Below are 12,321 nucleotides of genomic sequence, written 5' to 3'. Positions count from 1 at the left end.
TGTGAGCTGCCTGGAGGTATCCGTTCAGCAGTGCATTCCTAAAGGTCTCCCTATGTTGCCCTCTGTCAGGGTCCAGTGCATGTTTTTTTGGGGTGCTTCATAGTCTGTCTTGCCTGCAAGGTATCTGAATTTTTCCCTCCTATCCCATACAACCTTACCCCTTGGTGTCCCTCTCCTTTTCTGCTCCCCCCCCCTTTTCCAGGTCTCTTTACCCTCTACTTTTCTGCCCCAGAAGAGGTAAGTGAGGCTCTTCAGCTGTTAAATCAGGAGGCAGGTGCTCTCATGTTCAGTTCTCAGCTTTCTCATCTGGAGCAAGGCTCAGGCCCAGCAAGGTCTGGGATATTTAGGTATCCAATTGCCATTGAATGCCATGGAAGTTGAGCGTATTTTAAACTGGATGAGGGCTGAGGGTCTCTCAGAATCCACCCCTCATGTCCACAGACTGTGGGTGCATTGGACCAAGTCCTGCCGTTTGCCCATCATGATGACTATTGAGTCAGAGTTGCCCTTAGAAGTAACTACCTTTATTATGCAGGTTCTTTGTAGCTATTTTGCCTGAGTGCCTTTGATTTTAAGGAGTGCAGGTAACAGAGTAGTTATTCATGTCAGTCTCCAATCTGGACCTTTAGAAGAAGTGCTTACCTTCTTCAGAGCTTGAGAGCTGGTTAGATCACTGAGATGCACAGCTTCTCTCCCTGGCTGTTGGGAACTGGTGCTCCCACTCTGTGGCTGCTGCTGTATGCCTGCCTGGGATGTCTTTCATAGCACTTTGAAGGTGTCCGGACTGGTATATTTGGCTTTCCTCCAGCAGCTCCTTGTTTCCTCCTGGGTCTCATTCACAGTCTCCTCCTTGAAGGACTCTTTGGAATTTTAGACTCTTACAAATGATGAATGGCTGGAAGAAATACACCTCTCAGCTACCACGGAGAGGTACAGTCCTCTGTGAATACTTATGTGTGGTGGTTGTGATGGGCTCCACTGATTTCTCTGAGAATCAGCTCCCTTGCTATTTGGTGTGCAAAGTCCCTTTCTGCATGTCCTTCTGCTGCCCCTGGCCAGCCAGTGTCACCCACCCAGTGCCACACTAAGCAAGTATGGGCAGGTCACTCCTTGGGCTCTGCCTCCTTCCTACAGTTTCCGAAGTCCTTCCAAGTGAGATTGTATCCTTATACAAACACAAGGATAGTTATATACATGCCAACATATTTTTACTATGCCCTTAAAAATGTCCTTCCTGTTTCTCTACTGTCTGTATATTTTAAGTCTTACTCTGTGCAGGTAATTTCTTGTCCCATCCACTGATACATCTGCAGGACAAGAGGGGACAGTGGGAAGCAATTATTGTTGAGGTCCTGGAAACTGAGAAGTTGCATTAATGTGATGCCATGCTGGAGCTAATTAGCCCAGTGTCACAGCGGGGTTAATAAGCTTGGGCACAGTGCCACAGCTTCTGATTCTCAGGCTGGGGGGCTTTGCAGGTTCTGGCCCTGGTATGCTCCTGGTTGTTTCCCGGATGATTACAGTGATGAAGGTGGCATGGGAGGAAAATGCGACAGTGAGGCAGGGACTCAGCCAAGTGCCATGAGCCCCTTCCTCCATCTCCTCTCTCCTTCTCCCCCCTCTTCCCTCCTTGTCCTCTATCCTAATCTCGCCTCAGCTTGCAAAGTCAGGGCCCCCAGCTGTGAAGGACTAAGTCTCTTCTTCTCCCAGCCTCCCAAGTGGCAGCAGGCTGTGAGCGAGAGTGTGCCTCGTGTCACTCCTGTTGAAGAGGCAGCGAGAGCAGGGGAAGAGCCCAGACGCGGGCGGCTGCCGCACTTGGCTGCCTGCCAGGGCAGGAGCACGCCATTCACTCCTGGGGAGCCAGCAAGCACTCCCCCTCAGCCGGCTGCCTCCAGGGCTGGAGTCTACCCAGCCTGAGGTTTTATTTTGGCATGTCAAGGAGCACCCTTGCAACTGAAGGATGTGGGGGGAGCGGTGATCAGTTCCATCAGGCTGCTCTCCTTCATTGTGGTTTTGGAATCATCTCCCTTTCTATTCTGCAGAAGGGCTCATAGTTAAACCTCCCTCTCTGCCCCCACCTTTGATGTGCTGGGTGACGGATTTTAGCTTCAATGGCTGCCAGCATGTTGCTGCCTGATGTACAGTAGCTCCAGGCAGAGCAGGGCAGGAAAGCATCACATAGCAGTACAGAGGAACCTGGAGAGCAAACATATCCCATTACAAGAAAGTTGGAAAGGCTTTAAATATTCACACTGAGTGAATGAGATGTAAACTTTTCAGAAGCTTGGAAACTCTGGTTCCTAAATCATTTGAGTGTTCTTGAGTGTTTCACCCAGGATTTTTGCTTTAAGGTTTTCTGCTGCTGCAAAGCGCTGCATTTCATGAGTCCAGGATTAGATCAGGCTGCTTTTTGAGGCCATGGGTAAACTTTTTCTTTGTTTTTTTTGTGTCCAAGTCTGCCATTCTTTGACCTTTGCAGGACCTCCAGATGCACAAAACGTCCCTGTGCTTATGGTCTGTCTTTCGTGTGTGGCATTTGCTCATTCTCTGCATACACTTCACTGAAGGGGTCTAGCTGAGGAGGCAGAATGTTGGCCCTGGGTGATGTGACCTGGGACTGGAGCTGGTGACAGAGTAGAGAGGAGTAGAGCTATTTCCCGTGGCTGAGGGATGCATCTGCACCGTAGCCCTAGGTAGCATGTTTACCCATCTTTAGGAGTTAGCCAGTCAGTTCCCAAATGTCACCTGTCCCTCCTGCACCTGTAAATGTGCATCACAGCAGGACAAGGGGGCCATCTGGAAACCACTGCAGTCTCTATGGCTACATCTACAACACTGAATAAAATGCTCCATACTCTGGTTCTACTTAGTTTACTTCTGCAGACATAGTCTATGGTGATGGAGCCCTTTCACAATTTTGGGAGGAATTACCTATTTGCCTTTTCAGGTTTAGCCATCTGGTGCCTTTATTTATTTAACTCACTTTAAAAAGAGGCGCACATTGCTACCCTGTGTCTGTGGTTTTTGCATCTGGAAATACAGACACCATCATATATTTCACACATTAACCCTGGGGAAAAAAAATCATTTGCCCCCCAATGTCTTTAGAATTCAATTCTGAAAAGTTAAATAAATTGTTATCGCTTTTCAAGTGCCATAATAAATGTATGGAATGATGTCACAAAAAAGCTTGAGGCTTAGAGAGTAGGTGCTAAAGAAATGCATCAAATTAGACCAAAAAACAGGCATAAAATCTATGTTATCCCAAAAGATAAGGGCTGACGGCTCAAGCGACTTTTCTGTTTGCTGCTGTACTAAACATTAAATTCATGTTTCTGCCTAAAAGAATTTGCATCTCTGCAGTGAGCGGATCCGAAGGCTTTGTTTTGCTGGAGAGGTATGTGGTAGGGCGGGAGAAGAAGAAAATGATGCAAGCCGGCATGGTTTGTAAGCGAAGGGTCACAGATGGGTGAAGCCTTGCAGAAGTTAAAACTGACAAACAAGCCTTTGGTGATGCTCCTGGAGCATCCTGAACATTTAGAACTGAAGAGGTTTGAGTTTGCCTCAGCAACATTATGTATGCATATGCATGTGTTATAATGAATATGATAATTACAGGAGATAATTTGTAATATATGTGTATTATATATGAGTGCCTCCTCAGCAGGCTAAAACAATGCCATGAGAGTGCAAAGAAATGTGAAATCTAATTACTGTAGCTGTGTAAGTGAAGTAATGAGGAGCTTGAGAGTGTGACTGATAAGCAATTAGATACTAGACTAATGAGCAAGCTGTCTACAGTCCATCAAAAGAGTAAGGGAGGCTTGTGCAAGACACCTCTGGCATTGCAAAGAGGACAATATACTACATCCAAATGCAACTCAGTAATGACTGGAGACTGTGTGCTCAGCTCAGGGATAGAGTCATTAACCAGTCAAAAAACATGTGGCAGACCCACAGGAGATAAGGACAGGAAAAAATACAAAATATATAGAACTGCAAGTAAGTATAGGAGAGCTAAAGCTTGGATTGAAGGTTCTGGATTAGTGACTCCCCAGATTGGGTTTGCTGTACTATTTTACACCAGATAAAACAGCCAGGGTGAGAAACTCGGGTTGGGTTGGGTTGTGTGGGTGGCAATGTAAGTCTTGCCTTGGAAGAGCTGCCCTGGGAAGGGGGAGCAAAGAGCCAGGCAAGGATAGTGGAGGCAGAGACAGCAGGGGTGCTGGGGAAAGACACTCAGGACTTTCTATGTCCTGTAATAACAATACTTGTATTGGATAGATATCTGTCTCCAGGAGCTTATTCTTCTGCAAGTATTAACTGTTTAAGCTGAAATTTTCCATCCTGAGTGTCGCCTTCAGGCTGTTGCTTCTTTCTAAGAGAAAGCTTCAGCTGAAGCAGTTCACTTATCTCCAGAAAGGAAGCTAGGGTAAATCTATCCTAGCCTTTTTAATGGTTGTTTTGCCTGTGAAATAAATATCCAGGCTCTCCTTTTTCTTTCCTGTGTTTTTTTTTTTTTCCTTCTTTCTTTCTTTCTCTCTTTTTTTTTTGTGTGTGTGTGGTTTTTCTTTTGTTTGTTTTTTGTTTGTTTGGGGTTTTGTGTGTGGGGGTTTTTTTTGGTGGATTTTTTTTTTCCCCTGTTATGGAAATCTCATGGTTTCATTTGAGGACTAGACATTAGCAAGAAGATGCAGGGAAGTGACTTGTGCCGTTTTGGTGAGTATCCAACCAAACTGGACTATACATTTGAAACAGTGCAGCCTGTAGGAGTGTCATGGTTTGAGAGCCCCAAAATCCAATTCTCGAGTCCTAGTCCCCCCCTCCCACATCTCAGCCCAGTGTGAGATGGGTTTTCCAGACACCACATGAGACTCAGAATGCGGGGAAGGGATTACATATTACAATGACTGTACAAAATAAATAGTATAATACATCATATACAATCTTAACTATCTCTAACTATGACAATGGATCAATGGATCAAATCTCTTCTCCCTTCCAAATAAAAGTCCAGGAGAGAAGAAGGAAGAGATCCTTTCTACTCTCAGAGCAGCAATGTCTCTAGGGCAGCAGGTTCTCTCATGCAGCGGCTGTAGCTGGATCTCTGCCAGTACACAGGAGGGGGTATCCAAGCCCCTTGGCCCATCGTCTCCAAGCAAGGGTCTTCTCTTCTGTGGGCTACGCTCCCCCGGACACGGTCGTTTCACCATGGTCATATCAACGAAGCTCAGGGGTCTTCGTGACGGTCCGTATCTTCAGGGGATTCAAGCCCCCTTTGCAGAGCTCTGTGCTCTGTCTCAAAGCGGGGGGGGGGGGGGGGCAAGGTCACTCCCTCCACATTCCTTCTCTGAGCTTTTCAGCTCCTTTCTGCAGTGCTGTAGCACTCCAAGACTCAAAGTCCATCATCCTCCTCTCTCTAGGAGGTCTCAGAGGGGTTTGGGGTCTTTTGGTTCAGTTCTTACCCCAAAACTCTGTCTCTGTCTGTACAACTCAGTCCTGCTCTCTCTGCTGCTGGCTCTCTTTCTCTTCAGACAACTCTGTGTCTCTCTTCCTTGGCTGCAATGCCTGTTTGCTGCTCGTTCTTACCTCTTCTGGCTCTCTGCCACTTTCTCCGTCCGCTGCCGTCTCTGCTGCTGCTCCGTCTGCCCACTCACGGTGGAGGAAACTTCTTTAGCTTTCTAGCTACAGGTGCTTAGCCCAACCTTACACTGTTTCAAGTCCCTGTAGCCCCCCAGCTGGGGCTGGGGAGGCCAGAGCCCCCCAGGGGGCTCCTGCCCTTTCTCCTCGTGGCTCTACAACATGGCTACTTCTCCAATAACAACTACTACAACTTTCTTTTCTGGTCTGCTTCTGATATGTTTATATTTTGCAAAAGCACTCATTGGCTCAAACCCCAAGGGTCACCACCCCCTGGGGATTTACCATTTTATAGCTTCAGGGGGAAAACTGTTTTCCCCCCACCACAAGGAGTTAAGTAGAGTAGTGATTAAGCAAGTAACCTTCTCTGCTTTTTTCTTGGTCTCCCACAAACTTGATATTCTGAATATCCCACAAACAGATATTCTGGCTACTTGAGAGTCAGAGCCAACTATTTGCCTAGTATCAGGAAAAAGCATCAAAACCCTCTAGCAAAACATCCCTTGCCCTCTTGATTTGAAGAACAGTTGGCTGTGATAGGCCAATGCTGGTCTTGGCTCTGTTCTTCCTCAGACAGGGATTGGTCTGTCTTGATGGACCTAAGTCTTGCAACCCTGGGGACAACTGTTGGAGAGCTGATGGTGAAGTTATGACTTACCAGTATCTCTATCTTAAAGTCTAAGGAGATATGAATAGGGCATCATGGATTTTGCAATGTCAGGCCCTACAGAGTGAAGGGAAAGCTAGACTTGAGCATTTCAGTTTAGGTGTGCAAAATTAGCAGATACTAATCTATTAGCCTGCATTTCTTTGTGTCTCAGCTCACCAACTGTAATGTAGAATTAATGATACACCCTCCTTCCACAGGGTCATTATGAAAATATGATAATTAAAATCTGTGAATCACTAATTTAAGAGAAGGGAAGGCCAAAGAAATATCTTTGAGAAAATTATTGCTTCCATCCTGAGCAAGGCTTGAGCGATGTGAAGAAACTGGAACATAGAGCAAGCGCCCAGAATATGCCACTGAAGCTCTTGGGTCTTCAGACCAGAGTAGGAGAATGGTGGAGAAATAACACTTCTCTGTGCAAAAACCAGCTGTATCACAGTGTGTCTGGGCCTGCAAAGATCACCTTGCGCTCCATATTTCCTAGTTTAAGTGCCTCCCTTTGCAGTCCTACTATTGTACTTCCAGTGTAGTTCCCTTGGGTGTCATACCCATGGAGTTACACAGGTGTGTGGAGGGAAACCCCTGCCCTATATGCCCTGTAATAACACAAGTTGCCTTTGGCATGATGGGGGTTTAGATCAGTGATTGCTCATTAAGCTACAAACTTCGGCTGCCCAGCTGGTGAATTCTTTTTTTACTGTCATCCAGATACACAGTGACATTCTTGTCTTCCTTTTCTCTGCAGCTGTAAATCTTCTCTGCTCTTCCTCTGATGAGGAAGGAACCCCTGCATGGGACTTCCTTGTTTTGGTGCCTCAGGAATGTGGCTTTAGAGATTAAATAGCACCAAAGCTTTATAGGGGGCTGCAGCTTTTTTAGGATGAAAAGAGGCTTCCAAAGTGGTCACAGGTGAGAAGACCCAGGTGAGCCTTGAGGCAGAGCTGTGTGGAACTCATTTTGGGCAGCTAGAAATGATGGACAGGCACAGTTTGCTTAAGGTGTACCTTGTGAGTTTGAAGGTCTAGATTATACTGCCATGCTACGGCTCTCTGTGTGTTCTCGGATAAGACACCTCCTTGTGTTGCTGTTAAAATAATACTCCACAGAGGGCAATGGGTTCAGCCTGTGGTTAGGTCCCTTTGAAATGCTGCAATGAAAAAAATCAAAGCTATTGATTTTATTTTTCTAAAACCCTTCCAGACATATAAAATCCCAGTGAAGTCTTTATTGATGGGAATTTCCTCCTGATTGACTGTTGTGGAGAAGTGGAAATGGAAAGGGAGCTGTGGGGTTTCATCTGGTGGGAGAAGCTGAAGATCTTCTCCCATTGGGATGTCAGGGCTGTCAGCAGCATGGTAGGTATTAATGGCAGGGAGGGAGGCAGGTAGGACTCTCTGTATAGCGAGGACATAGTGGAGAGATGGAGTGGTCGGGAAATTCGGGATTGTGAGCAAAGGTGGGAGAGGGAGGACCAAGTGGGGAGTGCAGGGTTGGGGAGTGTTATGGGGTTTGAAGAAGCCTGGGAAGCTGAGGGCTTGATGGGGAAAGTGATGAGAGAAATGTGGTGAGAATGCTGGCTTTGGGGACAGCAGCTGGCTTGGGGGAGGCTAGAAGCTGTGATCTGGAAGTAGCTGGGGAATTTCAACCCTGAGATTGTTTAAGAGGTGTGGGGCCACAAATATTGGGTATAGGCAGTTTCTTTCCATCTCTGGTTGAAACAGTGTACTCTTGTCTTTCCGGTCACTTCGCAGCATGTCTGGCTTGCTCTCAGAGAGTAACCCTGGAAAAACCAGCAGATATCCTTATAAACAGATGTGTATTGCAGCACAAAGCTTTTCAGGGATAGTGTTCTTATGTTGCACAATGTGTTATTTAGGGGCATGGTGTCAGGGCATGGGGAATGGTTGTAGGATGTCTCTCAAAAAGCATTTAGAGCTGCACATGGGCAAACTCAAACTGTGCATAGCACGTTGGCTGCCATCCCGTGTTGAAGCACAATGTCCGACCTGATGATGTTGGTAATGTAAGCTGTCCTTCTAGCCTGTCCATTTCAATTTACAATATTTCACCTGAAATCCCTCTTTAATCATAAACAGATCAGAAATTACTTATTACAGAGTGCCATAGGTGTAGATGGTGTTTTACAAACATATGAGGAGACAGATTGCTGCCCTGAAGAGCTCACAATTGGATTTAGACAAATGCAATAAGAAAGGAAAAAACTATTGGGGTTGAAACTTTAAGCAGACAAATAAATGCCTGTACACAAGTGCTTCAGTCACAGTCCATGGAAATATTATCTTTTTTTTGATTCAAGTGTTCAACTGTGTCACATCTACTGCTGAAGATGACAGACTGCTAGTTCCTTAGGTAGAAAATGCTTATACTTTAATGCTTGTTATGTCATGATTTATTAAACCAATTTAAATGTAAAAATCAACTGAAAGAACAAGCTTATGTTTTAGGATGACCTGCAGCATCTAAAATAGAGACACTGACCAAACTAGTAGAAGCAAGGTCAGATTTTGTTTAGTTCAGATAATTTATGCCCAAGTTGTAATGCTGATGTAATTTATGTTGCATTTAGTGCTTTGTTTCCTATGAAATTTGACTGTGCAACAGTGTGATATGAATAATATTTTAAGACAGGATTTTTATAGATGATGCTTGCAGCTAATATACACAGAGTTTTTACTGGTCTTTCTTGTGATAGGAAGAAAAGGAGGAAAAAGGAAAGAAAAAGAAAGAAGAGAAAAACATAAGACAATAGCCATGCAGGATTGCATCCTTTACACCATGAATAACATTTTGCTCATTTTAGTTTTTTTGTATGCTTTTCCTGAAAATAAAAAAGGCAAATATATTTTGGAAATTATAGACTAACTAATATAGCTCTAATCTTCAGAGCAGCATTGAGGTAGCCCTCTTGTCCTCTGTTCCATGCCTCTTTTTTCAGATTTTTTTTTATCCATCAGTGAAGAAGTCCAGCCCTTGTGCTACAAATCAGCTGGAAAAGATCCTGCTCATGTGCTGTGAAAAAGTGCCGCTGAAGTATGCCCTGTACAGCAAAGGGAATGGTCCTTAAAGGCAGCACATAGATTTATGAAGTATGACAGCAGAAACAAGAGGTGTTGGCTATTTTTTATGGGCAGCCATTAAAATAAGCCCTTATTTATCAAAGCTGAGACAACGGTCATATAAATGGTTTCTCGGATTCAAGGTGAATCAAAGGAAAATCATGTCCAGGAGGACAGAGATGCTCAGCCAGTACCACTACGGCATGGCCACATGATACACCCAGCGGCAGGCACGGGCTGTGAGTACGGCTGCCCGCAGACTCTGCCAAGGAGCCAGATGATGCTGGAAGAATATCTTTCACAGCTCTGGATCTGGCTGTTCTTGGCTTGTTCTCTGGCTGCGGGAGCTGAAACTCATTGCTGGGCAGATAAACAGAGAGACTAATAAAGAAGATGAGGAGCTGTTGATCATTTCAGCAAATTGGAGATGAGCTGTTAAGCAGAGGAACGTGGTGCTCCTGTGAAAAATCACCTGGTGGCTGACACTTGGTCCAGGATGAAAGCATGTGCATAACTCTTGGAATAAAACTCTTCTCTCCCCCCAAGCAGTCCCTCTCCCCAAATGATTAAATCCTGTGCATAATTACAAACGTGTAAAAAGCTCTACCTCTTTCATACACTGATTTTTTTCTAATTCCCATAATTGGCAAGCGGGTGTACATGGGGGAAAAAAAGGGGAGAAAGCTTTGATTTTTTTTTTCAAGCTGAAAACGTGCAAGCCCTGTGTGGGTTAGGTCCTTTAGATATTTAAAAAGATTGAAACAACTTCAAAGGAGACATTCTGTTCTATCAGGTTAAGTATATTTTAATATTAGAGAGTCCTTTTTTTTCAAGAACAGAGATCTGTTCTCTTGAGGAAATAAAACATTCTGAAAGATTTTATCCAGAATGGTTTTTCATTGTTTTTAAAGAGACAAGACAGGATTTCAAGCCTGCTGAAGCTGGTAAATGTCCCAATTTCTGCTTATCAGTGCTGACTGCTCTGTGTTATCAGGTTGATAGTTATGTAAATCAAATTTTTTTGTCAACAGAATGCTGGGTTTTTTTGGAAACAAGAAGGCAGAAGCATTTGGCAATAATGTTTTTATTTACCTGTTATGAATGCCATAATGTTGTGTCTGAACAAGGTGCAGAGTGCCAGCCCTTCAGTTCAGAGACACATGGGAATTTTCCTAAGGAGGATTTGCTGAATTCCCTGCGTATGGCCCAGAATATGATGGATTACCAGAAGGCGGAACTATTCTCTCTCCAATGCAGGGGTCTGTTTGAGCTACCTCTCCTACCCTGCCTGGTGGTCTAAGTGCATTACTCATGAGAAGTGTACTTTAAATACAAACTTGAAATTTGTGCTGAGCAAATGGGAATGAAAAAATTTAAGAGAAGGGGGTTGAAAAATCTTTGGAGGAGAGTCACAGCCACAGCTTGAAGCAGTGGCTTCAAGCCATGGGGTGTAAGACATTGTGAAATGCATGTGGGGATGGAGTTGTTGTGCTTCACAGCAAAGGCAATGCAAAATATGGGCCCCATGGTCCCACAGCTTGTGATCCTCATGGGACTCCCCCTGCAGGCCCACTGGCAAGAGTTGGTGCAGGTGGCAAAGATCTTTTCCAAACCCTGAGGGACATGGAACCAATGGGGATGTGAGACTCTGCAGAGCCATATCCCAGGTGGCATCTGTGTGGCAAATTCAGGCTGCGCATCATTCAATCTGTTTTGTCAGGAGGGGGAAAGGTAGAGGCCATGCTTCCATCTCCTGTTGTCAGCCCTAGCTTTGGCAGCAAAGCCTCTGTGTAGGTTTTGTAGCCAGCTGGTTTAACATCTGGGCAAAGAGTCCGCAGGGAAGTGATTGCTTCTTACCCTCTTTTCTCTCTTTTCATTGTAATCCAGATAATGAAAGCGACAAGTGGCTGATCTGCCCCTTGTGAACACCAAGGCGATCCAGCTGCCAGGTTCTGCATATTCTTGTTATTTTAGATTAACCTCCTGGCCTGTGTGCCTTTTGGGGCTCAAGACCAGAAACGAGGCAGCAAAACTGTGCAATGCTTGATCAGGGTTGTTTCTTCCCTTCTCCTGGTTCAGACTCCATATAGTCTAGCTGGGATGCTTTAGTCTAGGAGAAAATCTGGAGACAGGGTCCTTGTCAGATTCTCCCAGTGTGTGGAGCCAGTAACCAGGAGCATGGGACAGAGAACTGTTCTGCAGGTTTTCCTCTTTGCCATCTATCATGACTGGAAGGGTGGGGAAAAGGCTCTGTATTTGGTGAAGGTGCTCCTGAGTATGGATATCCAGGGGATGTGGGATGGTGGAAGTGGTGACTGTTCCCCAACTGGGTGTCATCCCTAAGTCCATGGGAGGGCAAGCTGACTCAGGGCATTTGCCTGCTGGGATCAACACAGCCAGAGGACAGAGCATCCTGTCTTGTTAGATCCTGTCATTACTAACAGTGGTTAAACACGTGTTTTTATGTACAACGTAGTACGTCTGTCCTCAGTTATCCAGAGTCCTGCAGCTAAAATAAGATCATGTCCCCAATGTGTAATAATGACTCTGAAAATTTCCTCTGTATTTTATGCTCCCTTGTCCTTCAGCTCATTGGCAGGAAGACTTTATTTTTACCACTGGGGTGATTTTAGGCTAGAGTGGTCCTGAATGAAGTCTTGACGAGACAAAGTAAAGAAGAAAAAAAATAGCAGTCTCTGAGCTTCTGCAGTGCTCATGTATGCCTTACGATCTCTGCATGAAAAGTCTTAGTGGTGCACAGCAATGAGCAGAGTACATATGCTCAATAAAACAGATGCTAGACATGTTTCCTTAAATAGATCTTTTGTTAATTCGGCTCAACATTGGCTCTCTGCTTGCTCTGGGGGTCCGGTCTGTAATTCCCCTGATTAAGAACTTGCTGGAGATGCTACAGCTTAACACAGAACTGTGACC

This window comes from Pseudopipra pipra, chromosome 2, assembly GCF_036250125.1.
Source record: "Pseudopipra pipra isolate bDixPip1 chromosome 2, bDixPip1.hap1, whole genome shotgun sequence".
Classification (NCBI taxonomy): Eukaryota; Metazoa; Chordata; class Aves; order Passeriformes; family Pipridae; genus Pseudopipra; species Pseudopipra pipra.
Note: the sequence above shows the minus strand (reverse complement) of the source record.